We start from the raw sequence: 27479 nt of genomic DNA on the forward strand, positions 1-27479 counted from the left end.
TAGATGGTTGTCCTGTGTGTCGTGGAGCAAATCATAGCCAATATGAGTGACCGTTAAGTAAACCGTTAGCTTTGGACATATGGTTGATACAATTGCAAAAACTCCAAAGAAATATAGAAATATTTGTTATGAAGTAAAATATACTGTAACACTTTGCTTGCTTCTCATATGAACTTTTATTATGTTTAGTTTTTTTAAGTATATAATAATATGGAAGTAACAAAATTGCCCTGCTTGTGTATCCTTTCATACTTTTTGATTCTCTATATTTCTGATATTTTATTGTTACTCTTTTTTTCATCTCTACCACTACCCACTAACTCAACACAACACCCCCTTCCCCTCACCTTTTTAGCAAATAATCACAGTCAAGAAAAACAAATCAACGCATTGATCATATCTAATCCATTTCTTCTTGGCCAAGAGCTGAGTGATGTACTACGTCATCAATTCTCTTCAGTTATGAGCAATGGTGATTACAGTCCTATGGTTTTTTGAAGTTGTTTCTCCCTATGACACTGTGTAAATTATTCTTTAGATCCTGTTCATTTCACTCTAGTTCCCACTATTTTCTCTTATTTCTCTAATTCCATCTTATGTCTTATGTATAATATAATAATACTCCATTATGTTCATAACATCCATTATGGTCATTCCACAATTTATGGGCATTCACTTTGGTTCTAATTATTTGTTACAACAAAAAATCCTGCAATAGTATTTTTGTACATACAAATCTTTTCTCTCTGCCTTTCACCTCTCTGAGGTATATATCTAATAGTTGTATCACTGAGTTCAAGGATTCACAGTTAGTAAGCTTCTGAATATTGTTTCAAATTAATTTCTACACTATTTAAGCCAAATCAAAACTCCACCAACTGTGTATTAGAGCACCTGTCTTCCCTCAGCCCTGTCAATTTGTCTTTATTTATTATAAGTATATGATGGTCAAAGACCTTGAAGTATAGATCAGAAGCAGAGAAGTAGAGATACCAACTCATCTTTGGAAAGAAGAGGACAAAAGAAATAAAGATGGAACAAGTCTGAGTGCTGATTTGCCCATGAATTTTCTGTTTTGTTTGGCTATGTGACTATATCATCCCAGGAGATGTGTCCCCTTGGGATCACCCAAAATCATTCATTATGCAGCTAAAGGCAGTAATCTCTCCCAATTACAAGACTTTATAGCTGTGAAATCTGTCTCCTTGTGGATATTAATACATAAATGTGAGACAATGACACATATACCCATGCACTGTATTATCTTGATGTAGATACCATGCCCAGTTCCAAACGAGGAGGGGGTATTTCCCTCTCATTTTTGAGACATATACAATAATGGGATATTGGGCATGCCCACATGTATGATGACACTGAAAGAGAAACGCTGCAAACTTTATTAAAAACCTTTAAATGGACCTTCTGCCTTACTTCTAGGGAATGCATATCAAGCTCCCATTTTCTAATATGAATTCAGGTCACTGACAATTGTGGAGACTGAATTCTTCTTTTTAATGCCTTTTTTAGATTCCAAAGTAAAATTCTTTTATTTTTTAACAAATGAGACTTAGACCTTTATTTCTGAATTAAGAAATGTGTGCAAAAAAAAAAAACCAAAACCATATTCCACCACTTAGTACAGAGTCTGGAACTTAGTGGGCACTACTAAGTGCTTGTTGACTGACTGACAGGTAACTGACAGCTCTCTGCTGATGGAGGGAGAATTAATATTTGTGTAAGCTATGGGACAGTCTCCTCAGCAAACTTCCCTTTCCAGAAGACACTCCTGTGATAGCACTCAGAGTTCACATGCCCCAGTGTGTTTTAACTAATGACCACCCTGTAGTGGGGATTCCAAAGTGTCCATGTCAACTGATCCCCTCTACCCGGGAGGGTACACACAGGAAAGTGCTCGTCATGTTATTTCTGTTGTTTGAAGTGCTTCTGATAATTCCCACCTTACTTTCACATTTCCCCCTCTTTTTTTGTTCCATCCTATTCTCCCATCTCCTCCCCTCCTCCAGCCCAAGTCATATGTATGTAACAGGGAAAATATGTCTCCATATTCTTTCTACCATATCCCCTCTTTGGTTGCTTGCTCTAAATGCATCCCCAGAGGCTACAAGGCAATGGCATCTGGTACACAGCTGTTCAGATGAGGCCCGCCTCACTCGTCCTTTGAGCTTCTCCAACCCACATCTTTGCTATCAGCACTACATTCTCCCTTCTTCTGTGAGTTCTCCTTCTGCTTAATTTTTGGAGCTCCTCGGATCCTTTCCCTTTACTCTGAATTGGCCCCAAGCTATTTTTGATTTGTCCTTGCTTATTGAGATGATTGGTCCAATAGGCATGGCTTGCTAAAGAAGAAAGGACTGGCAGCCTTGACCTTATGGTTATGTCTTCTAAGGCCACACAAAGTGGCTCACTAGGTGGGCATCTCCTTCCCAAATTTCTTCATTTTTTAAAATGACATTTCAGTTCTTTTAATTACATCCAGGATAAAGCCACATTGGGGATTTGTATGTCTTGAACAGATCTCTTTAACATTCTTTGAACAAGTAAGACATGCCATTGGCTTGGACTGCTGGATGGTAGTAGCAGCAACAGCAATAATCGGCACAATGCTAGGGCCAGAGCTGAAGCAACACCAGTGAGGAGGATATGGTAGAACCCTCTTGGGCCCCACAGTGACTAACCATAACCAGGATTCTGGAGAGATTGTGGTGTGGTGAAAAAAGTGCTGGGCTGAGTGTCAGAGAAGACCTGGTTTGAGTCCTATCTTAAACACTGACTGTTTGGGTGATCACCCAGAGCTCACTTAACATTTTGATCCTCGGTTTCCTCACATGTAAAATGGAGATAGTGAGCACCCACCTGCAGTACTAACCTCACAGGGCTGTTGAGAGGCTGACATGCCACAATGTGTATAAATGGCTTTGCATGCACTAAGAGTTCTATGTAAATGTCAGATATTATCATCCAAAGGTTTTTTCAACTTTTCTCTGGCACAGACTCATGATGGTACAATCGCCTCTCCATCTACATAGTGTCCGTGAACAAATGGAAAATCATTTGTTTTGCAAAGTATTATGGGAAGGCAGTATTTTGCAGTGGAAAGAATACTCCATTTGGAGTGGAGGATATATTTGAGTTCAAATCCATCCTGCCATATTTAATAGGTAAGACAGGCCAATTTGCTTAATCTCTCTAAGCCTCAGTTTCTTCATCTGTAAAACAAGGATAATAATACTTCTAATACCTAACAAGTTGTGGGGAAGCTCTTTTGTAAGATGGAGAAGTACTACAGAAATATCATTTGTTATGACGATTATTATATCCTGCATCCATCTTGGTTGCCTAATGTGGTAAAACTGGATATACAAAGTCTGGTTGTTGTGACATTCTCTAAACCTGGCTGTCCTGGCATAAAACAAACAAACAAACAAAAAACTGTAAGTCCTAAACTGACAGGCCCATGTAGGCATTTAGACATACTCCCTCCCTCTCCATAAATCTTAACTGACTGAAAGATTCCTTTTAGATTCTCTATCCTGCTTTCTCTCCCCTTCTCTCCCCAACTCTTTTTCCACCTTTCTCTCTTTTGCCTCCCTCCTCCTCTCTTCCCCTTCCTTCCTCCTCTTCCTCTCTCCCTGTCTTTCTCCCTTTCTTTCACCTCCCTCTTTAACTCTCTCTTCTTTTTGTCTCTCTTGCCCTATCTCTCTCTATATTTTTATCTGTTTTTGTATTGCTGTCTCTGTCTCTGTCTCTGTCTCTGTCTCTGTCTCTCTCTCTCTCTCTGTCTCTCTCTCTCTCTCTCTCTCTCTTTGTAGGGGCTGCCAGAACTTCAGTCCATCCAAGGCAATAGAGTAATTAGATGGGTTGTGTAGACAGAGTTAGAACATATGGACATCACTTCAACTTGGAGTCTGGAGAAAAGCACTTTTGTTGATTGAATTAGGAAGAGTCGCAATTACTGTGACAGAAATGTGCTAAAGTGAGGAAATACTGACCTTAGAAGAGAAAGACTTGCCAGGGCCTTCTGTAGACAATCAAGGGCTTCAAAGAGACCCACTGTGGGCATCTAGAGTGACAACAGTTGCCTGACAAATTGCCGTTTCCAGTCCCTTTGAACTAGAAGGGTGAACTTAATAGCTTTCAGCCACTGTTTTTTTTTTTAAGGACTGAATTCCCCGCCTCCCCCCTTGTCCTCTGGTTCTTTGCGTAACACTACTGTTTGCTTCTCTATTTTGACAGACTTTTCTTAGCCTCTTGCTTTAGTGAATGCAAAATTATTTTACCCTATTCAGTGACTTCCATGTGAATTTTATCTTTTATTTGTCCAAGAATTAAACCTATTTTGCCTAGCCCTAGAAGGCAGAACAAAGAACAATGGGTGTAAGCAGATTTTGGCTCTCTCTCTCTCTCTCTCTCTCTCTCTCTCTCTCTCTCTCTCTCTCACACACACACACACACACACACACACAACCACTCAATAATCAGAGCTAGCAAAAATAAAAAAAAAAGAAATGCCTTGAGCTTCTTCAGTGGGTAATAGGTTTCCCCCTCAATGGAGGGGTTTAAATAGGCTGGTAATCCCCTGGTCAGATATATAATATAGACTTTATTTTTATTCAGATGTGGTTTAGCTTATTTGTTTCTTACATTGTTTGAGCTCTGAGATGTCTTAAATATGTTATTATGATATCTCTTCTATTTCCTTGTCAGGGAACTCAGAGCATTCCAAATCATACATTTTGGGCAAATAGACACAATCAGTGAATGGTTTGTGTTGTAGGAAAAATAATCTTACTGGAAATAATTTATTCAAGCAAGCAAACAAGTCTTAGATGAGGTAGGATCTAAAACTGGCTAATTGCTCTTCTTGATCTAGGGAAATGGCCATTGATTGGAAAATTCATTAGTATGTATGTGTGTGTGAGGGAAGAATTTGTTTTGACTTCCTTTAAAATATCAAGGTTGCTAATCTGTATATTGATTTAGAATGACTTTTCATTATACCCTAAGTCCCCAGTATTCAAATGCCCATTTCTAAGACTCTCTCTCCTCTTCCTGCATTTCATTTCTTTTCGTCAGTGCATAGAACCTTCTCATCTATCCTTCAAGGTTCAATTCAAGTTCCAACTTTTCCACTAGGCCACCCATGAAAAAATTATGTAGAATGGGGCAGGGGAGAGGAGAATGGACTTATGGTCAGAACACCTGGGTTCGTATACTAGTCCCTCTAGTTTGGTCCCTGTGTGACCATGGGTTATCATATCAACCCTCTTCATGGACATTTGTTTTCAATTCAATTCAATAATCATTTATTATATATGTACCTACCTTGTGCCAGACACTGTGCTGTTGTTGTTCGACTTTCATTTTCTTTTTTAAATATTAATTTATTTTTAGTTTTCAGCATTCACTTCCATAAGCTTTTGAGTTTAAAATTTTCGCCCCTTTTTTCTCCATCTCCTTCCCCAAGACAGTATGCAATCTGATATTTGTCCTTTATTTTCTTTTTTTTTAAATTTTATTAATTTATTTATTTTTAGTTTTCAACATTTACTTCCACAAGATTTTGAGTACCAAATTTTCTTCCTATCTCATCCCACCCCCTCACCCAAAGATGACATGCATTCTGAATACCCCTTTGGCTAATCTGCCCACCCTTCTATCTCCACCCCCTTCTCTTATCCCCTTCCCCTTCAATTTTTCTGTAGGGCAGGGTAGATTTCTATACCTCATTTCCTGTATATCTTATTTCCCAGCTGCATGTGAAAACAATTTTTTAATGTGTTTTTCAAACTTTGGGTTCTAAATTTTCTCCTGCCCTCCCTCCCCACCCACTCTCTTTGAAAAGGCAAGCAACTCGATACAGTTTATACATGTGTAGTCATGCAAAACACTTCCATAGTAGTCATGTTGTGAAAAACTAAATATGTTTCCCTTCTTCCTATCCCCCCTCATTTATTCTCTACTCTCTTTTGACCCTGTCCCTCCTCAGAAGTGTTTGCTTCTGATTACCCTCTTCCCCAATCTGCCCTCCTCTCTATCATCACCCTGCTCTCTTGTCCTCTTTCCCTTCTATTTTCCTATACGATAAGATAGGTTTTCATACCCAATTGAGTATGTATGGTATTCCCTCCTTAAGCCAAATATTATGAGAATAAGATTCGCTGATTCCACCTCACCTGCCCCTGTTTCCCCTCCACTGTAAAAGCCTTTTCTTGTCTGTTTTATGTGAGATAACTTACCCCATTCTATCTCTCCCTTTCTCCTTCTCCCAATATAATCCTCTTTCACCCCTTAATTTTATTCTCCAGATATCATCTCTTCACCTTCAACTCACCCTGTGCCATCTACCTATCTATCTATCTACATACATATAATTTTCCCTCCAACTACCCTAATACTGACAATGGTCTAATGAGTTACAAATATCATCTTTCCATGCAGGAACATAAACAGTTCAATCTTAATAAGTCCCTTATGATTTCTCTTTCCAGTTTACCTCTTTATGTTCCACTTGAGTCTTGTATTTGAAAGTCAAATTTTCTATTCAGTTCTGCTCTTTTCATCAAGAATGCTTGAAAGTCCTCTATTTCACTGAATGTCCATTTTTCCTCCTGAAGGATATACTCAGTTTTTCTGGGTAGGTGATTCTTGGCTGTAATCCTATCTCCTTTGCCCTCCAGAATATTATATTCCAAGTGCTCTGGTCCCTTAATGTAGAAGATGCTAAATCTTGTGTTATCCTGATTATGTTTCCACAATACTTGAATTATTTCTTTCTGGCTACTTGCAATATTTTCTCCTTGACCTGGGTACCCTAGAATTTGGCTACAATATTCCTAGGAGTTTTCCTTTGGGGATCTCTTTCAGGAGGAGATCAGTGGATTCTTTCAATTTCTATTTTGCCCTCTGGTTCTAAAATATCAGGGCAGTTTTCCTGGATAATTTCTTGAAAGATGATGTCTAGGGTCTTTTTTTGATCATGGCTTTCAGATAGTCCAATGATTTTTAAATTCTCTCTCCTGGATCTATTTTCCAGGTCAGTTGCTTTTCCAATGAGATATTTCACATTGTTTTCTATTTTTTCATTCTTTTGTATTTGTTTTAAAGTGCCTTGATTTCTCATAAAGTCACTGGCTGCAATTGCTTCACTGTAATTTTTAAGGAAGTATTTTCTTCAGTAAGCTTTTGGACCTACTTTTCCATTTGGCTAATTTTGCTTTTTAAGGCACTCTTTTCCTCATTGGCTTTTTGGACCTCTTTTGCCATTTGTGTTAGGCTATTTTTAAGGTGTTCTTCTCTTGAGTATTTTTTTGGGGTCTCCTTTAGCAAGCTGTTGACTTGTTTTTCATTATTTTCTTGCACCACTCTCATTTCTCTTCCCAGTTTTTCCTCTACTTCTCTTACTTGCTTCTCAAAATCCTTTTTGAGCTCTTCCATAGCCTAGGACCAATTCATCTTTTTCTTGGAGGCTTTGGATGTAGGAGCTTTGACTTTGTTGTCTTCTTCTGTTTGTATGTTTTATTTTCTTTGTCATCAAAGAAAGATTCTATGGTCTGATTTTTTTGCAAGGTTTGATCATGATCCCAGCCAATTACTTGAGTTATAAACTCTTTGTTAAGGTAAGAGTCTGCTTCCAGTGTGGAGAATGTACTGTACCAAGCTTCAGGGGTTTTGTGCAGCTGTTTTCAGAGGTATTTCTAGGGACCAGTAAATTTTCAGTTCTTCCAAGGTGGTATGATATGGGGCGAGGTGTTTATTCCTTTGCTTGCCTGTGCTCTGGTCTATGAGTGACTACAAGCACTCTTTTCTGCCTCAGAACTGTGAGGAGTTTTTCTCTTTATGACCACTACAAGCTCTACTCTTCCTTGCCCCAGGACCACCACCCTGAACTGTGACCCAGATCCAAACATATACAAAGCAAGAGAATCCTGCACCAGCAAAGAGATCCCTGCAATCTCCACTCTGATAAGCCACTTGATTACCTCTCAGTCTATGGGCAAAGAAATCAGGAAGCAGCTGTAGACCAGGGCTATACGGGGACTTGGACTGGGACTGTGCTTCTTTCTCACTAGAGTCACAGAATTTTCCTACCGACCTTATAAGTTGTCTTTGGCATTTGTGAGTTGAGAAGTCTGGAAACTGCCACAGCGGGCCTGTGATTCAGTCTTCTGAGGGCTGCTCCAGTTTTGCTGAGGCCTGTTTTGTCTGCATACCCATGCTGAACTGTGTTCCTCTCTGAGCTCTCTGTGACAGACCTTTCTGATCAATCATCCAGGTTGTCTTGGGCTGGAAATTTGTTTCACTCTGTCTTTTTGTGGGTTATGCTGCTTTAGAATTTGTTTAGAGCCATTTTTTTACGGGTATTTGGAGGGGTTTAGGGGACAGCTCAAGCAAGTCACTGCTTTTACTACACCATCTTAGCTCCACCCCCCATTTGTCCTTTATTTTCAAAGATCAATGACATCATGGGTCCTGTCTTGATTTTTGCATGACTCAGATTCTAATGAGGCAGTTGTACCAAGTGGTCAGCTTCACTCTCTCTTCCAGAGTCACTAAAGTCTGGTGGCAAAAAGAAAATGTAAGACTGGGATGCAGTGGAGGACTTTGACATCTTCAATGTCTAATCAGGCTCTAAGAGCTCCATAGTACTTTGTGTCCTCATTTGTTAAACAAGCGTGTTGAAGAAGATAATATCTGTGACCTCTTTCCAGCTCTAGTTCCTATGATCCCATGAACTCTATCTTACATGGGCACTATAATGGCTTCTGCTATGCAGAGTAGTATTCTAGATATTGGAGAAAACACAGAGTTTGAACAAGAAATAAACCCTTATCTCATGAAATTTACAGCCCGTTAGGGAACTTTGACATATATTTATAATAATGAATACATGACAAATGTAAGTCATAATAGATAAAGCACTGGAATTTGAATCAGGAAGACCTAAATTCAAATCCTGCTTCAAAAAATTAACTACTGTGTGACCCTGGATGAGTCATGTAACTTCTCTCAGCCTCAGTTTTCTTATCTGTAAAATGAGGATTAATAATAGCACTTACCTTACAGGGTTGTTGTGAGGATGAGAGGAGACAACATATATGAAATCCTTTAACAAACCTTAAAGTACTATATACATTCTTCTTTTTCTTCTTCTTCTTTTAAAATAGTGCAAAGGAATGACGATGATTACCAAATGTAAAGATCAATTAAGGCTTTCTAGAGGTAATGGTATTTGAATCGAGTTTTAAAGTATAGATACAAATTGAACAAAGGCTCTTGTGTGGTGCAGTGGATAAGAGCAACAGGCCTGGAATAAAGGACACGAGAGTTCAAATCTGGCCTCAGACACTTACTAGCTATATGAGCCTGGACAAGTCACTTAATCCTCTTTGTCTCCATTTCCCCATCTGTAACATGAACTAGAGAAGAAAATGACAAACCACTGCAAATGAGGTCACAAAGAGTCAGATATGACTGAAATGACTGAACAACAACAACACGAATTGAACAAATAGAGGTAGGAAGTTCATCACAAGTAAATGGGTGCAGAGGTGGGAAAGTATAAACCATATTCAGGGCAGAGCTCCTAATCTGACTTGGCTAGAGCATAGAGAATATGGACATGTACAGGAAAATTTAGAGGAAAGATCAATTGTGAAGAGCCTTGAATGCTAGATAAAAGGAGTTTGAACTTTCCTCATTAGGTAATAAGGAGATCTTTAGGGAGTGTTGAGAGGAGGAATGACATGCATAAAGAAGACAAATCTGATGGTGGCCTGATGGATGGTTTGAATGAGGGAGAGAATGGAATTGCTACTGGGTACCTTTAGTAGATGATATGAGGGCTTAAATAGGGTGGTTGTTCCCTTAAATAGGGAATAGACAAGTGAAAATGTTATGGACATGTAACTAAAAGAAATCATTGACTGATTCCTATGGGACGTGAAGGAAAAAGAAGAATCAAAGGTGACACCAAAATTCAAACATGAAGTTGAGAAATACCACAGAAAGAAGAGGATGTTTTGTAGACCTAACTGCTCCATAAGTCCTTTGGCACTAATTTTGTAATTGCTACATTCTTTTATCCTGTTGTATCCACTGATTTTTTACTTTAGATATAGGAATATACATATGGAGATGTAATCCAATTCATTTCCACAAACTTTTTATTAACCATTGGCTATCTGATGGATTTACATATCAGTTAAGCATATACATTGCAGAGGGAAAATTCTGCCTGGGAGGCTAGGAGCTTGTTTAGTCAACTGAAGCTGTTCAGTCGAACCTGAGCTCATTCTTTTTCTATCTTTGTCAACGATTCTCTATTTTTGTCTGTATGTCTGTCTTCTCTCTGACTCTGTCTCTGTCTCTCTGTCTCTGTCTCTGTCTGTGTCTTTCTGTCTCTCATTCTCTCTGTCTCTGAATCTCTGTCTTTGTCTCTCATCTCTCTATCTCTGTTTATCTCTTTCCATCTCTCCTATATGTCAGGCATTGTGCTAGGAAATTTAGATATAAAAAGATGAAAAATGACCCAGTGTCTGATCTTAAGGAATATATTTTCCACCAGGGTGTGGAGGAGTATATGCCATAAACATTAGTAAGTATAATACCAGGCAAAGATTAACTGAGCAAAAAGAATGAAATTCTGAATTTTGGAATTAGGAATTAGGAATTTTGAAATTAGGAATTTCTGAATAGAGAGAAAACTTCTTCAGCAGGCAACATGGGAAAAGCTACACAGAAGAGATGGCACTGGAGCTGAGCCTTGAAGGATAAAAGGATGCATGAAATATAGAGATGAAGACTGAATGCTTTCACTGGGTGTTGACCTCTGAATGGAAGCAAGAGATGGCAAACTGAATATAGGAAAAAGGTAGTAGTCCAGTTCTGATGGAATACAGAATGTCGTAAGGGAAATGCCATTAAGTTACTGTGTGATCTTGGATTAGTCAATTTATCTTTGGGCCTTCATTGCCTCATTATATCACATTTCTACTGAGGACACTTCACTGCCTTCCCAATCTTGTCTCCTTTAAGAGAGAGAATGAGTACATTTCCAGACTCTCTTTGGGGCCACTTCCATGGAGGAGAAAACCTCTTGCAGACATGCAGGGGAAGCCAGTTTCTGGGCATGTCTTAGATTTTCAGCTGACCTTTGGGGATGTTCCCCTTAGGTAAGATTAGTAACTTTTTCTTGCTTTGAGTTCCTACATGGTTCCTACAAGAAGAGCTAATTTGCTGTTTTGGGGTGTATCAAGATACTCTTACCCTGAGTAATACCCCTAAAGTATAGCAGCTGAGCATGGTTAGCTATCACAGAGTAGATGGTAATACCTTAACTATATGTGTGTTATAAAGACCACTAGGACCTCTTCCATCCATATCAAATGGAGTGCTAACCTTCTGGCTTCTCATAAGTTAGCTTGATTCCTGGTAAATTTTGGCCTGGGTTATGTCTGCATTCTTTTTGCTCCTACTCCTTCATACACTATTTTTAACAATGGTGCATCTGAAACCAGGAACAGGTGAACTTTGAACATCCCCTGCTTCTTGTTCCTCAGTAGAAAGATCCCTAGACAGACAGTCTGGAGAATTGGGTGGTGGTCCTAGTTATTGATGCATCTCCCTAGGACAAAACCAGGATCAGTATGTGAAAGTTATGAAGAGGTAGATTCCAATTTATTGTGGCAATGAAAGTGTTTGGAATTAGAGCTGCCCTAAAATTAAATGGATTGTATTGAAACATAGTTCCTAGTGAGCCATATTAAAGACTACATAGTCTAGATGGTTTTAACCTTTCTTGTATCATAGGCCTCTTTGGCACTCTGATAAAGTCTATAGACCACTTTTCAGAATAATGGTTTATAGTTCATGTTCATAATTGAAAGAAATGTGAATTTCCTGTTAGAGCTTAGGGAAAATAAAGATGTAAATATTTTCCCATCCAAGATCATGGACTCCCTGAAATCTGTTCAAAGATTCTTTGGTGTATGGACCTCTACTTATTTAGTCCAACTTTTCTTGCCAAAGGAAGAATAAAATTAATAATACACTACTTTATGTTGTAGCCAAAGCCTGCCAAAATCGTTCTTATAGTTCTCATTATTTTAGTCCATGCATTGATCTGCTGAGAGAAAAAATGTCCAAACTAGCAGTCATGTCTCTAACACACTTAGCCATGTCTCTAACACAAGATATTTTGAAATAACCCTTGTATTCTTTTTTTTTTTCTGGCTAGGCAATGGGGTTAAGTGACTTGCCCAGAGTCACGCAACTAGTGAGAGTTATATGTCTGAGACTGGATTTGAACTCAGGTCCTCCTGAATCCAGGGACAATGCTCTATCCACTGTGCCATCTAGCTGCCCCTAATGCTTGTATTCTTGAACAAGGAAATTATATAATATGATAAAACATGGTTATACAACTCAGGGTAAGGAGAAAGTTAACCTTTTTTAAAATTTCACCAATCCAAAACAATAGTCACTTAATTTGGGGGAAGCACTTTCCTAAAACTACTTAATCCTGTAAGGAGCACTACTCAAGGATTCCATCCCCTCCCCCAAGCCCCAAAGTTACTTGCTAGTGACAGAAATCAGGGACTTCTTCCTAATCTTAGATAGATTTACCCAAATCCTTTCAAGGCGTTGGGAAAGGGGCTACTACATTTTAATAGATCATTCTCTAGGCCCTTTGCTCTTGTCCTTGTCTTACCACCACTTAATAACTTCAAAGAAGGAATCCTACCTCCCTTAGTTAGTCAAAATATGAGGAGCAGAACATTCTTTGAGAAGTGATCCTTAAAGAAAGACTGATAAGGATTTCTCTCTCTTAGATTAGTCCAAAGGCTTCAGACTAGAATACTTCAAAAATGCTTTCATAATACTTTAAAAAGTAGGGTGGGGGATATTATCTGCTTCCATATCCTCATTTGACAAATGAGAAAGATGAGAACTGAGATTAGGGCTGTGTTCTCATACATGGATGGTGGTAGGGAGAGGCTTGAGGAGGGGGGAAGAGAGGAGGTAGGATAAACCTAAAATAACAGCCAAGCGAATACAAACAAATGATTATTTTGAAAACTGTCTTTTAGTTGAGTCAGGAGCTCTCTTCATCCAAGTTTTCACTGTACTTAACTTTGCTGAATTAACAATAGCTTCCCTAACAAGAATCCTCTTTTGATAAGAACTGACTAGTTACAGGAAGTACCTTTTCTGTGTACTTATTAAATATGAAGTGGGGGTGGGGGTACCTTGGTGTACAAAGTGATTTTCCTGAGCATACTCTAATAAGACTATAAAAGGAAGCAATAATATGCAAGAACTCATACTTTTTATTATTAAAAAGATAACTAGGTACAGGAGGACTAAAGTTCACCTGGTTCAAGTTATTTTTATTAATATTAAGATAAATACTGCCAGATTCCCCAACCTCACCCCCAGCAAACGTGTCTGTTGGTTTCAAAACCAGGATGAGTTCTAAAAAGATTTGTGAAGTCTAGGAACAATGGAACAATTTGAGTAACAATTTTAGTATTCCGTTTAAAAAATAGAAAGGAAAAAAAACTCATGTAGATTTTTTTTCTTAAATTTTCCTTGATCCATAGCAAATCTTTTTCTTCAGTAGAATACAAAAAAAAATACTGCAGAAAACCTGTTGGGGCTTAAAGCAGAATGTGTAATGATGGGATATAATTTTAGTGCGTTATAGATATAGAGTTGGAAAGGACCATAGAGGTCATCAAGCCTAATATCTCATTTAACATATGAGTAGACTGAGACCTGAAGAGGTTAAGAAACTTATCAAAAGTCACACGTAGTGTAAGTAACAGATCCAAGATTTAAACTTGGGTCTCCAGACTCCAGAGCTAAGGCTCTTTTCACTTCATTGAATCAAAGATGACTAACAAATAATGAATCAGCTCTCAACCCTGGCTAAGTCTACTACTGGCCTACTACTCAATTCCAAACTGATCCAAGAAGTAATGCAATTGATAAAACTCCTGTAAAGAATAGCCTCATGAGTGAATTCCCCATATTCCTTTACCTGTTGTCACTATTATACAGGGAGACAAATTACAACAAACACTTATTAACCTCTGTCTTTCTGGTACCACACAGGACAGGGAGAAAAGCAGAGGAAATTAGGTGAGAAATGAAAGAAAGAAAGAGGTGGAAGAAAGGTTTCAGTAATGGATACATGAGAGGTGGCAAGTAGGAGGCCAGGCAGCTGGTGTAAGTGTAGAGTGCCACATAGACTTAACTGCGGTGCTGGATTTCATTCTATACTTATATTGATGGTATTAAGGAGGAAATATGGGAGAGAGTATAAGGAAAGGACAAAGGAAATAGTTTTTTAATCTCCAAAAATGAAAATGTCCCTTTCCTGTACCCTGAAGGAATCTGCAACACAAAAATACCTCCAACTTTTCATTTTTTTTATTTGAAAAGCTTAATTGGGTGTGCCTAAAGCTCACACTCCATTTTTTATATATAAAAAATAAAAGTTAAATGCATACATAGGTGTTATTAAAAACTCATATCCAGTTCCCACTTTTTATTAAAAATGAATTGGGGGGGATAATTTCCTAAGTCATATTTCAACATTCTGCTCAAACTGAAAAGAGTAAAATGTGATGGATTTTTTTTTAATGTTAGCTCTGGCATTGGAGCATAAACCCTTGTTCCATAGAGCATACAAACGTTGATGTAGGTATAAAAATGATATGCAGACTTAAATCCTCGGAATAACAGTAAGTTCACAGGGTGGATACTTCAAAATGAGAGGATACTCTTTTCACATCTGGTTGCTTTGGAATCTTTAAGGTAATAACCCTTTAGAAAATCTTTTCCTTTACCCTTACCTATTGGCAAGACATAGGCTGAATCTATATCCACAACCAGGTTGGCCCAATGAACAATCATTTATTAAAATAATTTATTAAAATGATAAGTACTGCTGTATGCAAGGCACTATGTGAGATACTGGGGATACAAAGAAAAAAATAATATAGTCTGTGCCTTAAGGTACTTATGGGGACAAAATGTACATATATATACATATATATATATATATATATATATATATATATATATATATATATATATATACATATATATATATACACACACACACACACACACATATTTATATATATTGTATGTACAGGAAATCAACAAAATAAGCATAAGTTAATGAGGGTGGGTTGATACTAACAGGTAGGCAGATGAACAAAGTTCCAATGAATGGGCTTGAGCTAGGCTTTGAAGGAAGCTAAGGATTCCAAAAAGCCAAGGTAAGGAGAGAATAGATTGATTAGTCAATTAATGGCAAATATTTATTGAGCACCTATTATTTGTAAGCAAGCAATTAAAAATAGGTTATTTTCACTTTGAATAACTGAAAAGCTCACACTTCATTTACTCAATATATAAGCTTCTCCTTACTAGATTTCTTAAGAGCCACAAGGCCACAATAGTTTGGGGCCAGCAGAGGACATGTGCAATCTCCTGTCTCCTCCTTATGCTTCCCAACATCCGGAAGGCCATGATATCCACAAATATCTAGTGGACATCTAAAATCACATGTTCCCTACACATCTCATACTCAACAAGTCCAAAACAGAATTCATTATCTCTTCCCAAAATCTCTCCTCTCTTCTGAACTTTCCTTAATACTGTTGAGGGCATCACTATCCTTCTAGTCACCACATTAAATTCATCCTCAAATCCTCACTCTTGCTCACCCCACCTGATCCAATCAGTTGCCAAATTTTATCATATCTTTCTATCCAGTGTCTCCTGCATATATCTCCTGTTATCCACTCACACATCCCTCAGCATAGGTCAGGCTTTCATTGCCTCTCGCTTGGACGATTGCAATCGTCTGCTAATTTGACTCCCTGCCTTAATTGTCTCCCCACTCCAATTCAGTTTACTAATCTCATAAAGGAAGAAATTAGAGGCCAAAGATATCATTAACTTACCAAAGTCACAAAAGTAGTGAATAGCAGAACTATGATTTCAACCAGGCTCTTTTACTCCAAATCCATTTTTTTCAACTATGCCACTTGTATTGGGGGCCAATTTTGCTACTTACTAGCTATATGACTAAAGATATTTTCTATCAATGATCAGGCCCTCAGTTTCCTAGTCTGCAAAATGAAAGAGTAAGATTAGATTGTTTCTAAGGCTTCTTGCCATTCTAACAATTTGTGCTTCTATGACTCTCCCATGACAAATCCTTCGTTCCAATTCTACAAGACTTGAACAAAGGCCATAGAGGAAAAGGATGCTAACACAACATTTAGGTATTTAACATAGTAAATCTTGGGGGAGCAGGCCAGGTTAGCTGTAAAATAGCAATTTCATTTACACTTATTTCCATTTCCACATTTTGATTGTCACACCAAACACTGAAGATTAGAAAGTGAGAAACATTTGGAAGTGGAACTATTATAAACTACTAGTCGTGACCTACTATTAGAGAAATACCATAGAATCCTGATTGATTTTTTTCCCTTTTTTGTTAATTTATTTTGATTTATCAACAATCACTTCCATATTCTTTTGAGCCTAATTTTTTTCTCCCTCTTCCTCCCCACCACCCTCCCCAAGATGGCATACAATATGCTAAAAGCTTTACATATTCATTCCTATAAAACATATTTTAACATTAGTGATGTTGTAAGTAAGAATTAGAACCAATAGGAGGAACCACCAGAAAGAGGAAACAAAACTCAAAAGAACAGAAAAAAATAGCAAATAGTATGCTTCAGTCTGCATTCAAATTCCATGGTTCTTTCTCTGGATGTGGACAGCACTTGCCACATCCACAGATGTCTTAGATTTTTGCATTGCTGAGAAGAGCTAAGTCTGTCAGCATTAGTCATCACACAACATGGCTGTTACTGTGTACAATGTTCTCCTGGTTCTGCTCACTTCACTCTGCATCAGTCCATACAAGTCTTTCCAGGTTTTTTTGAAGTCTACTTCCTCATTATTTCTCATAGTACAATAGTATTCCATTACATTCACTTACTACAACTTGTTCAGCCATTTTCCAGTTGATGAGCATCCCCTAAGTTTCCAATTCTTTGCCACCACAGAAAGAGCTGCTATAAGTATTTTTGTACACGTGGGTCCTTTTCCATTTGTATGATCTCTTTGGGATATAGCCCTAGAAGTGCTATTGCTGGGTCAAAGGGTATGCATATTTTTATAGCCTTTTAGGCATAGTTCGAAATTTCTCTCCAAAATGGTTGGATCATTTCACAACTCCACCAACAATGCATTAGTGTTCCAATTTTCCCACATGTTCTCCAACATTTATCATTTTCTTGTTTTGTCATCTTTGCCAATCTGATAGGTGTGATGTACTACCTAAGAGTTGTTTTGATTTTGATTTGATTTCTCTAATCAATTAGCATAGAGTTCTAGAAAGAGCTCAAGACTCAGAATCACAAGAACTAGCTTCAAGTGTTGGCCTTGTACAAGTCGTTTAAGCCCGTTAGACTTTAGTTTATTCATCTGGAGAACGGGGCTAATGATACACTACCTATTTAAATTGTTGTGGGCTATTGCTAGATTTTTTAGGGTGAGAAGAAATGATACTCATAAATTGAGGAACAGCTTCATTAATTTACTCAATATGCTAATAAATCTGTGATCTTCATATGAGTATTTCCTTCATTGTTAAGTATTGTGACCCATTCATACCTTCCCATCACATGCATGTCTTCCCATAAGTTCCACACAAGGAGTCCATCAATATGCCTGGAGCTTGCCTCAAGTGCTCCTACCTTCTCTTGATAGTACATGGGCTGGTCATCAGTTATATGTCACTCTCACCACAATACCGGCTCTTTTCTTTTTGGGTCATTCATTTCCATGAAGACATTCTTTGTTGTGGTTCTCTCCCCATGATTCCTAGACATAGAAGTCTCCAAGCACAGGCTGAATAATCACTCATTAAGCATGTTATAAACAGGAGTGTGCTGGTAAATGTTTATTAACTAGCTCTCTAAAAACACAACATACACTTTTAAGCTTAATTTGAATTATTAACATTATCTATATCTCTTTCTTTTATGTAGATAATCATACAAACAATACATTATGTCTTGATTTGTGGTATTTGCTGATTTCCAAGGTATGAATGCTAACACAGAAAATTTGACAATTGGCTGGCTCCAAAATACCTTTGTTATAAAGGCTATTGTTGGTCATGTGGCAGGTTAGAGCTGGACTAGATCAGGGGTTTTTAACCTTGTTTTATTTCTCAGGGACCCCTTTGCCAGTCTGGTGAATACATGGACTCCTCAGAATAACACCTTTTTAAATGTATAAATTAAAATATACAAGATTATAAAGGAAATCAATTATATTGAAATATAGTTATCAAAACAATATAAAAAATCTGATAGATGCTAGGTTTAGAACCCCTAGACTACAGAGAATGCATCTTCTATTTGGACTTTGCTCAGGACAAAATTTTCCCCATTCAATTTCACTGACTCCCTGCAATCTATCCAGGGATCCTTTGGAGGTTTGTGAAGTTCAGGAAAAGGTCCCCTGATTTAGCTGATATCTTTTCACTTCTGCAATGGAATCTGTTTCCTTTATTCTATTCTCTCTATCCTTTGGTAGCACTTTTCATTCCACTTCTAGGCATTACATATTCTCTCTTTCTATCTCCTTTTGAAAAACATCTTTCTTTTTTTTCATGTAGACTCATCATTCATACTAAGTGGTAAACCACTAAGTACAGAGAGAGTTGTATCTTAATTGTTATCAAAGTCTTCTCCCAAAAGGACTAAACTCTAAGCATGGAGTTGTAATCATTGATGGGAAAGAATTCTTAGGGGATTCAGTGCCTCCTTTGGACCCCTGAAACCTTACTACACAGAGACAAACCTCATTTGTATAAAGCAACCTTTAGGACTGCCAAAGCAGATCGAACACACACACAGACACGCAGACACACACACACACACACACACACACACACACGTACACATGCACACACACACACACACACACACACACACAATGGTTAGCACCATTTGGACTAAATGATCTTTAAGAGCACTTGTAGTTTTAGGTGGCCTACTGGATAGTGTACTGAGCTTGAGTCAAGTAGGACCGGAATTCAAATTTGATCCCAGACACTTACTAGATGTGTGACCTTAGGTAAGTCATTTAACTTCTCTTTGCTTCAATTTTCTCAGCTATAAAATGGAGATAATAATAGCACCTACCTTACAGGTTTGTTGTGAGGATCAAATGAGATAATATTTGTAAAGGAGGGAAAGAGGGATGGAACAGTCATTTATTAAGCATTTACCACGTGCCATACACTAAGTGCTGTGTTCTTTACAGCATTTTAGAAAAGAACTTAGCACAGTGCCTAATACATAGTAGGTTCTTAATGAATGCTTGCCTCACCTCCACCCCCACCCCCAGGACTTTTCAAGGTAGACCATTCCATTTGGGGGCAGCTTAGATTATTAAAATTTTCATTCCTATATTAAGTTGCATTGGAACCTAGGCAACACATTCTGAAATAAAGGTTGTTTCTTAATGGAATTATGGGATCAATAAATTTGACAAGTTTTCTCTTTCCACTAAATTCAATAGTTTTGTTATAATAGATATCAGGCTGTTCAGAAAAAGCCAACAGTCTCTGAGAATATTTAGGTAGAGGCAGTCTGCCTAAGCCTATTTTGGCACAGTGGGGAATGTTCAACCTGATATTCAATCCCACATACACAATTTCTTAGGCTGCCCAACCCAACCCAACCCAACCCTTTGCTTTTTTTTAATTACATACTGGGCTTGACTCTCTTAACTCAAGCTGGGCGGCTACACAAGCTAAAGCCATGTGGCACTCACCTGTCACTGGTTTCCCAGATCAATTTAGAAGCAGCTGGCTTTCATTCAGGCCTTTCTTGAGCCAGCAAGTCTTTCATCAAAATTAGAAATGAAAAGGTTGCCTTATCTGTAAAGACACCAAATTGCCTGGGGTGGGGCTTTTTGCCAGTCAAGCTGGTAGACCCTAATTCTTTTGTCACTGTTGGATAAACCTTGGAAGTTGTGAGATAAAAGCTTTGGAAGAAGCTCTCATTTCAAGGGGGTCTTGGTGAGGACATCCCAGCTGGTGTAGTCTGGTCACCTAGACTACCTATGCAATTTAAGCCAAAGAAATAGATCTGGGACTTAAGCTGAGTAGGATCTTCATAAGCCAGGTTTGCCAGGAAGTTATTAGGAAATATGTCTTTGTTGGCAGCAGATGAAGAAAACATCTGACCATTTTTGTTTGAATCACATTTAAAAAAAAGGACTCTACTGTTGAATTCAGAAGCATGTGATCAAAGAGACCACCTAATATAATCCTTTAATTTAAAATTGAGAAAATTATGGCCTAAGGAGATTAAGTGATTTGACCAAGTGGGTCACATAAGCTGAAGATAGGGTAGCTACCTTATTAGCATCTTATCAGGATTAGAAATCTATAAGTAAGCTTTGTAATGATACTGACCAATTTGGAGATAGAATTTTTTTTTTGGCTAATATAAATTTTCATTTCATAAATTAACTATAGATTTTCATGTGATCCTTCAGATTGCTTTTTTTAGTTCCATATTTTTGTCATGAGAGGCATCATGCATAGTAGATAGCTGGCCTTGAAGTCAGGAAGACCTGCACTCAAGCCCAAAGATCTGTACTCAGTGCCCTGGACAACTTTCTAAAACTATAAATATCAAAGAAGGGAGCAAGCCGTATAAAAGAAGGGCGTTTCCTTTTCTGGGATTCACAGGTCTTATACCTACCGCTATTGCTGCTGCCACTGTTGTTTTAATACAAATACAGTCACCATCCTCACTTTAGAGAAAAAAAATCATGTGTCATCTAGAGATTAGAATACTTGCAAGTGGGGCCAGAGAAAGAACTTTGGTTTGGGAGTAAGAAGACTTAGGTTTTATAAATCTTGGCTTTTCCATTTACTACTTCTATGACCTTGGGCAGCCCATGACGTCTCTAAGCCTCATTGTACTCATCTATGAAATGTGAGTAGGTTAGATTCGATGATCTCTCAAATCTCTTCCAGTCCTAAAACCGTGACCCTGAATAATTTATTATACCTTGCCACCAAGTGAGAACCATCAGTTTTGAGTGAATAAGCTTGGGATAAGCAAGAGGCACAGCAGGATAAGAGACTAAAGAAGAGGAAAAGATGCTGCTCAATGATACTGCTTAAAAAAAAGAAAAGAAAAACTTTGAAGACAGTGTAACTCCACATAATTTAGCAGATGTCTTGAGGAATTAATCAGTGTATTATTTTTTTCTTCAGTATTTTTTTAATGAAGAAATTGGTAAAAAAAAATTGTTGCTATGAGAAAAGAAGTAGATCCTATCAAGAAACACTGAAGACAACTATTTAAAAAATTACAGAAATGAAGGAAGAAAAAAAATCAGCTGGGGGTACACTCCTATACCATTTCCTAGGTTGTACAAATATAGTTCCTAGGTGGAGCAAAAATGTAACTACATTTAGGGACCACAGGATTATTTAATTTGATTCAATAAACATGTATTATATTATGTTTTATTATTATGCTTATATTTTATATTATATTGTATTATTATGTATGATAATAATATTATATTTTATATTTATTATGCTTAATATATGCCAGGCACCGTACTAAGAACAGGGGATGCAAGAAGAGGCAAAAGACAGGCCCTGCCCTCAAGAAGTTTACAATCTAATAATTTAGATTATAGCTGAAGTGCTAGAAATAGCTATGGAAATGATCAAATCTTACCTCTTCATTCTATAGGCAAAGAAACTGAAGCCCCAAGTGACAGGCCCAAATAGCAGAGCTGGCATTCAAACTCAGGTTCTGTGATTCAAATCTAGTGTTCATTCTATTGCACTAAGATGTCAGTCCTTCCACAATTTATTTGTATTTACAATGCAATACTAATCAAAATACCAAAGGTCAACTTCTTTGAATTCGTTCAAATTATAAAAAAATTGGAAAAATGACATGAATATCTATATAACCAAGAAAAAATGATGATGAGGATGTCCCATGTCAGATATCAAAATAGACTACAAAGTAGTAATTATCAAAACCATATGGTACCCTATTTTTTTTTAAGTAGAAAAATAGATCAATGTAAAAGAATTCAAAATTTCAAAGTAGATTCGGGCTTAATATAAGGAAAAACTTCCTGACAATTAACATATGCACAAATGGGGTGGGACACGTTGAAAGAAGTCAGTTTTCTCTCACTTTTGTTCAGCCATTTCTGACTTTTCATGATTCCATTTGGGCTCTTCTTGATAAAGATACTAGAGTAGTTTACCATTTTCTTCTCTAGCTCATTTTACAGATGAGGAAATTGAGGCAATCAGGGTTAAGAAACTTACCCAGGATCACACAGTTAGTAAGTATCTGAGGTTGGATTTGAACTCAGGTGTTCCTGACTCCCGGTCCAGTACTCTATCCACTGCACCACCTAGCTGCCCCAATTTCCTATCGTTGGAGGTTTTTCAATGGAGGCTGGATCACCACCTGTCACCGATATTGTAGAGAGTTTTGTTGATCTCATATTACAAAATGTCTAAGTGTCTTTTCAACTTTTAGATACTGTTACTTGAAGTAAAAATATTAGTGAGTGATAAGCTCAATGTTACAAACTATTGGGAAAGGGAATTCAATAAAATGTGTGGAAAATTAGATAATTTTGTAAAAATGTTTTTAGAACCAATCTTGAATTATATACTATAAGAAATTCTAATTGAATCAATGATTTATTTTTAAAATATAAAATGGCTATGTCACTTATCCAAAGTGACATGGATCTGGAGATTAGGTAGATAGATAGATAGATAGATAGAGACAGGCAGCAGACATACATACAGAAATACATAGATAAAAATTTAGTGTTCAACCTGTGATTCCATTGGTATAGGAATGGATCTCTTGGTGAGCCAACTCCAAGCCTTGGTGATCAAATCAATACTGCCAAAGCAACTTTTCTGCAACTTATAGTCTTAAACTTGAGTGTGGGCACTGAGAGAATAAATGACTTTCCCAAAGTATGTCAGAGGCAGGACTTGAATCCCAGTCTTCTTGATTTCAAGTATAGCTATATACTCTGTTTCTTGTGTGTGTGTGTGTGTGTGTGTGTGTGTGTGTGTGCATGTGTGTTTCACCTTGGTGAAGCTTTCTTATGGCAAGAGGGGTGTTTGGTTAAAATAGTAACTCAGGTCCTATATCTGTATGAGCCACCTGGTAGTTCTCCACCCTTGTACTACCCTGTTGATAACTGCAGATGCATGAGGGAGAGCTGGCAGTCTCCAACTTAGTTATTCTTCATATTCATGAATCATTTTGGTCACTTTCAGTCTTCCCTCCAATCCTCCCTCAATCCCATTGCCTACATTTCTAGTTAAATTCTAGGGATAAAGATCCTAATCATGATTCATAACTCACTTGGCTCATTGCCCCCATGCCACTTTTTTCCTTTAGATCTTTTGCTTCCTCAGGATGACAACAAAAATGAATTCCTCATGTCAATATCAATTAAATTGAATATTTGATAAAAACTGCTGGCAACTAGAAAGCAGTCTGGCAGAAATAAGATGTAGACTCCCACTTTATATCATATTCCATGATACATTAAAAATAGATATATGACCTTAATATTAACTATCATACTATTATAAAATTAGAAGAAAAGTGGATTATATACTTCTCACAGCCATGGGATGAGATGTGTTCTTAACCAAACAAGAGATAGAGGCAATTACAAATGGTTAAAGAGAGAATTTTGATTACATGAAACTGAAAAGCTTCAATGCAGAAAAAAAAAAGTAATGCATTTAGGGGCAGAGCCATGATGGTGGTGAAAAGCTAGGAAGTTGCCTGAGTTCTCCCCAGTTGCCCTCCAAAACATTAAATCCAGCCTCTAAATGATTCTGGAGTGACAGAACCTACAAGAAATGGAGTGAAACAATTTTCTATGTTAAGATAACTTAGAAGGACTTCAGGAAAGGTCTGTGTCACTTGAATAAAAGGTGAGAGCAGACCAGAGCAGACCATGTCTGGGCAAGCAATGGGAGGTTCTTAGTCACAGCACAGTCAAGCAACTGAGGCCGTCAGTCCTGGCTCAGCAGGCAAGTCACACAGCAGATTGTTGAAATAACCTATTGGTGGGTCTGCCTGACTTACTCCCCTCTCCAACTGATTTTCCATTCAGCCAGTAAATAGATTTTTCTTTTTAATGCAGGATCAATCATATCAACAAACTCTAGTGACTTCCTATTGCCTCCAGGAGAAAATGCAAACTGTTTTGGCATCCAAAAACCTTTATAACATACCTCCCGCTTACCTTTCCAGTCTTCTTATACCCCACTCCCCATCAGACACTCTTTGATCCAGAGACGCTGCTCTCCTGGTTGTTTAATGAACAAGACATTCCATCTCTCAGCTCTGAGCATTTTCTCTGCCTGTCCCCACACCTAAAATGCTCTCCCACCTCTGTTCCCACTTTCTATAGGAAGCTTTCCCCAATCCCTCTTAATTCCATTACCTTCCTCCTGTTAATTATTTCCTATTTATCCTGTAGATAGTTTGCTTTATATATATATATTTATTTGTGTGTTGTCTCCCCATTAGATTTTAAGCTCTTTGAGGGCAGAGGCTTTAATTTGCATCTTTTTCAATGCCCAGCGCTTAGCATATAGTGCCTGGCACATAGTAGACAATAAATAGTAGGCATTTAATAAATACTTATTGATTAATTGATGGAATATTACTGTGCTATAAAAATGATCTATGTGATGTATACAGAGAAGAATAGAAAAATAAACATGAACAGATTCAGAGGAAAGCCAAGTAGAGCCAAGAAAATAATACATGCAATGACTTCAATAATATAAATGAAAATTATGTGTGTTCTCTCTCTTGAACACACAGAGAGAAATTAAAGTTAATATTGTAAAATTCTAAACAATAAGCATGGCTCAAAAATAAAAACTATGAAAGGACATTCTGTATGCACTTCTTTCATGAAGACAGAAGGGCCATAGGTGCTATACATTGCACATATTTTCAGACTTCTTCGATGTATTGATTAGTGATGTGGATTTTTTCTCTTCTTTTTCTTTTTTTGGTCTTAAAATAAAACACTATTTGTTATATGTGATATCTCTCTAGGTGGAGTGAGAGGAAGGGATATTATGTAAAATTATGATGATATTTTAAAAAGGCATCTATATATTAAAATAAAATGGCTTTTACTGAATTTAAATCAAAATTTAAAATTAGCTTTTACAAACTATCAAATAGAGCCCTCATCATTCCTATTATTTATGCATTATATTATGCATTTTCAACTCTCCACAATACCTTCTGAGTCTTTCTACCCAACAAACTTTATAAAGAAATTTTCATGAGGCAGAGGGGTAAATCCTGTCATTGTATTCCAGATTTCTTTTGTTCCATGTTCTTTCCTATCACTCGATGATCTGAACCACCATTTTTGTAGCCCCATGGATAGATAGATGGACCTGAAGTCAGGAAGACCTGAGTTCAAATCTGGCCTCAGGCATGTATTAGCTGTTTGACCTTGGGTAAGTCACTTCATTTCTATTTGCCTCAGTTTCCTCAAATATAAAATGAAAGTAATAATAGCTCTTATCTTTCAGGGCTGTTGTAAGGATCAAATGAGGTAATAACTGTAAAATGCTTAGCCCAGTGCCTGGCATATAACAGTTGCTATGTAAATGTTTGCTATCATTGTTATGATTATTATTAATTATAGTAACCAGAAATTCAGGTGAATGATCACTGTCTCTTGAATGGTCAGTCAGGCTGTCATTTTCTCTTCTTTTCATCTCCCTGGAGCTGCCAGCTTTACTCTCAGCAGTCAGAGTCAGGAAATATGAATGCTCAAAGGATGCTCACAAAAAGCTTGAATCATGGAAGAGCATGGGACACAACATGCCTTTTTAAAAATTGGTTTTTTTCCAATTTATAGAATAAAATAAGCATTTCCATAACATAGCATAATAAAAAAAAGATAATTGCAAATGAAATTGCAAATCTATTGTGTACAAGTTGCTATTCCTTTTAAATATATAATAAAGTTATCATGCAATTTTTTTCTTTTTCCTTTTTTTCTTCCCTCCCTCCCCAACCCCACTCTATAGATGGCTACCATTAGATACAAATAGATATATATGTAATAGTTATTCTATGCATACTTCTATTTATCAGTTCTTTTTCTGGATGCAGATGGCATCTTTCTTCATATGTCTTTTATAGTTAATTTGGGTATTTATAAAAGCCAAAATGACTTATTTTTTCAGGCATTCTTAAAACAATATTGGTGTTACTGTATACGATGTTCTCTTAGTTCCACTCATTTCTCTTTCATTATTTTGTGCAAGTTTATCCATGTTTTTCTAAGATCGCTGAACTCATCATTTCTTGTAGTATAGCAGTATTCCATCACAATCATATACCACACTTGTTCATCCATTCGTGACTTGATGGGCATCCCTGCAATTTCCAGTTCTTTGCTACCACAAAGAGAGCTGCTATAAAGATTTTAGAACATATGTGTTCTTTTCTCTTTTTCTTAGTCATCTTCGGAAATAGATCCAGTAGTGGCATTGCTGGTCAAAGGGTATAGGCAGTTTTATAACTCTTTGACATAAACCCAGATTACTCTCCAAAAATGGTTGGATCACTTCACAATTTTGTCAACAATGAATTAGTATTGCAATTTTTCCATGTCGTCTCCAGCATTTGTCACTTTCCCTTTCAATCATTTTAGCTACTGCATTTTAGTGCATAATTATTGAAGATTTTATACAAAATTTTTGCAAAAAAAGTGCTGTATGACTATTATGTGAAGCTTTAAAAAATTGTGCTGGTATTACTTAAAAATCATTTATTACTAAACTGTCTTTTGTAAAAGATTAGGATGCATGAAATTCTCCTGAATATACACTAAAATTGGGAAGATTCAAGTCTTACCATATCATGTGACTTACTCATGGCAGCTTTGCCGGCCTGCCCACTCCACTTGTGCCTATGGCTCTTCATTGGGTTGAGTGAAAATCCAATCACTACTGAAACACTCTAAACAAGCCATGTAAGTCAGCTTTCAGAAATATACTGACAATGCATTTGCCCTGAGAATTCTAGGCTCCAGGCTTTCAATGTGTGAGAGATAAATGAGTATCTATATGTCACTGATCGCTGCTCTATATGAGACAAAAGGTTATAAATCAATTTTTGGACTGAAAAACAGGGTGAGATGATTATTGATGATTATGTGGTGAAATATGGTAATCTAGTAGTGTAAAATGGTATTGCAATGTTGTTTTAATTTGCATTTCTCTAATCAGTTATATTTTAGAGCATTTTTATATGACCATA

The 27479-nt window shown here is 37.2% G+C and overlaps 1 non-coding gene across 1 annotated transcript; it reads right to left on the reverse strand.

The window, feature by feature from the left end:
* Positions 1 to 11312: 11312 nt before the first annotated feature.
* On the reverse strand, positions 11313 to 11440 carry LOC144456087 (U6atac minor spliceosomal RNA). The gene has a single exon (XR_013484990.1). It is a non-coding gene; the product is annotated as a U6atac minor spliceosomal RNA (small nuclear RNA).
* Between the last annotated feature and the right edge of the window lie 16039 nt (positions 11441 to 27479).

Source organism: Phascolarctos cinereus, unplaced genomic scaffold (assembly GCF_003287225.1).
Source record: "Phascolarctos cinereus isolate Bilbo 61053 unplaced genomic scaffold, phaCin_HiC Scaffold_2;HRSCAF=192, whole genome shotgun sequence".
NCBI lineage: Eukaryota > Metazoa > Chordata > Mammalia > Diprotodontia > Phascolarctidae > Phascolarctos > Phascolarctos cinereus.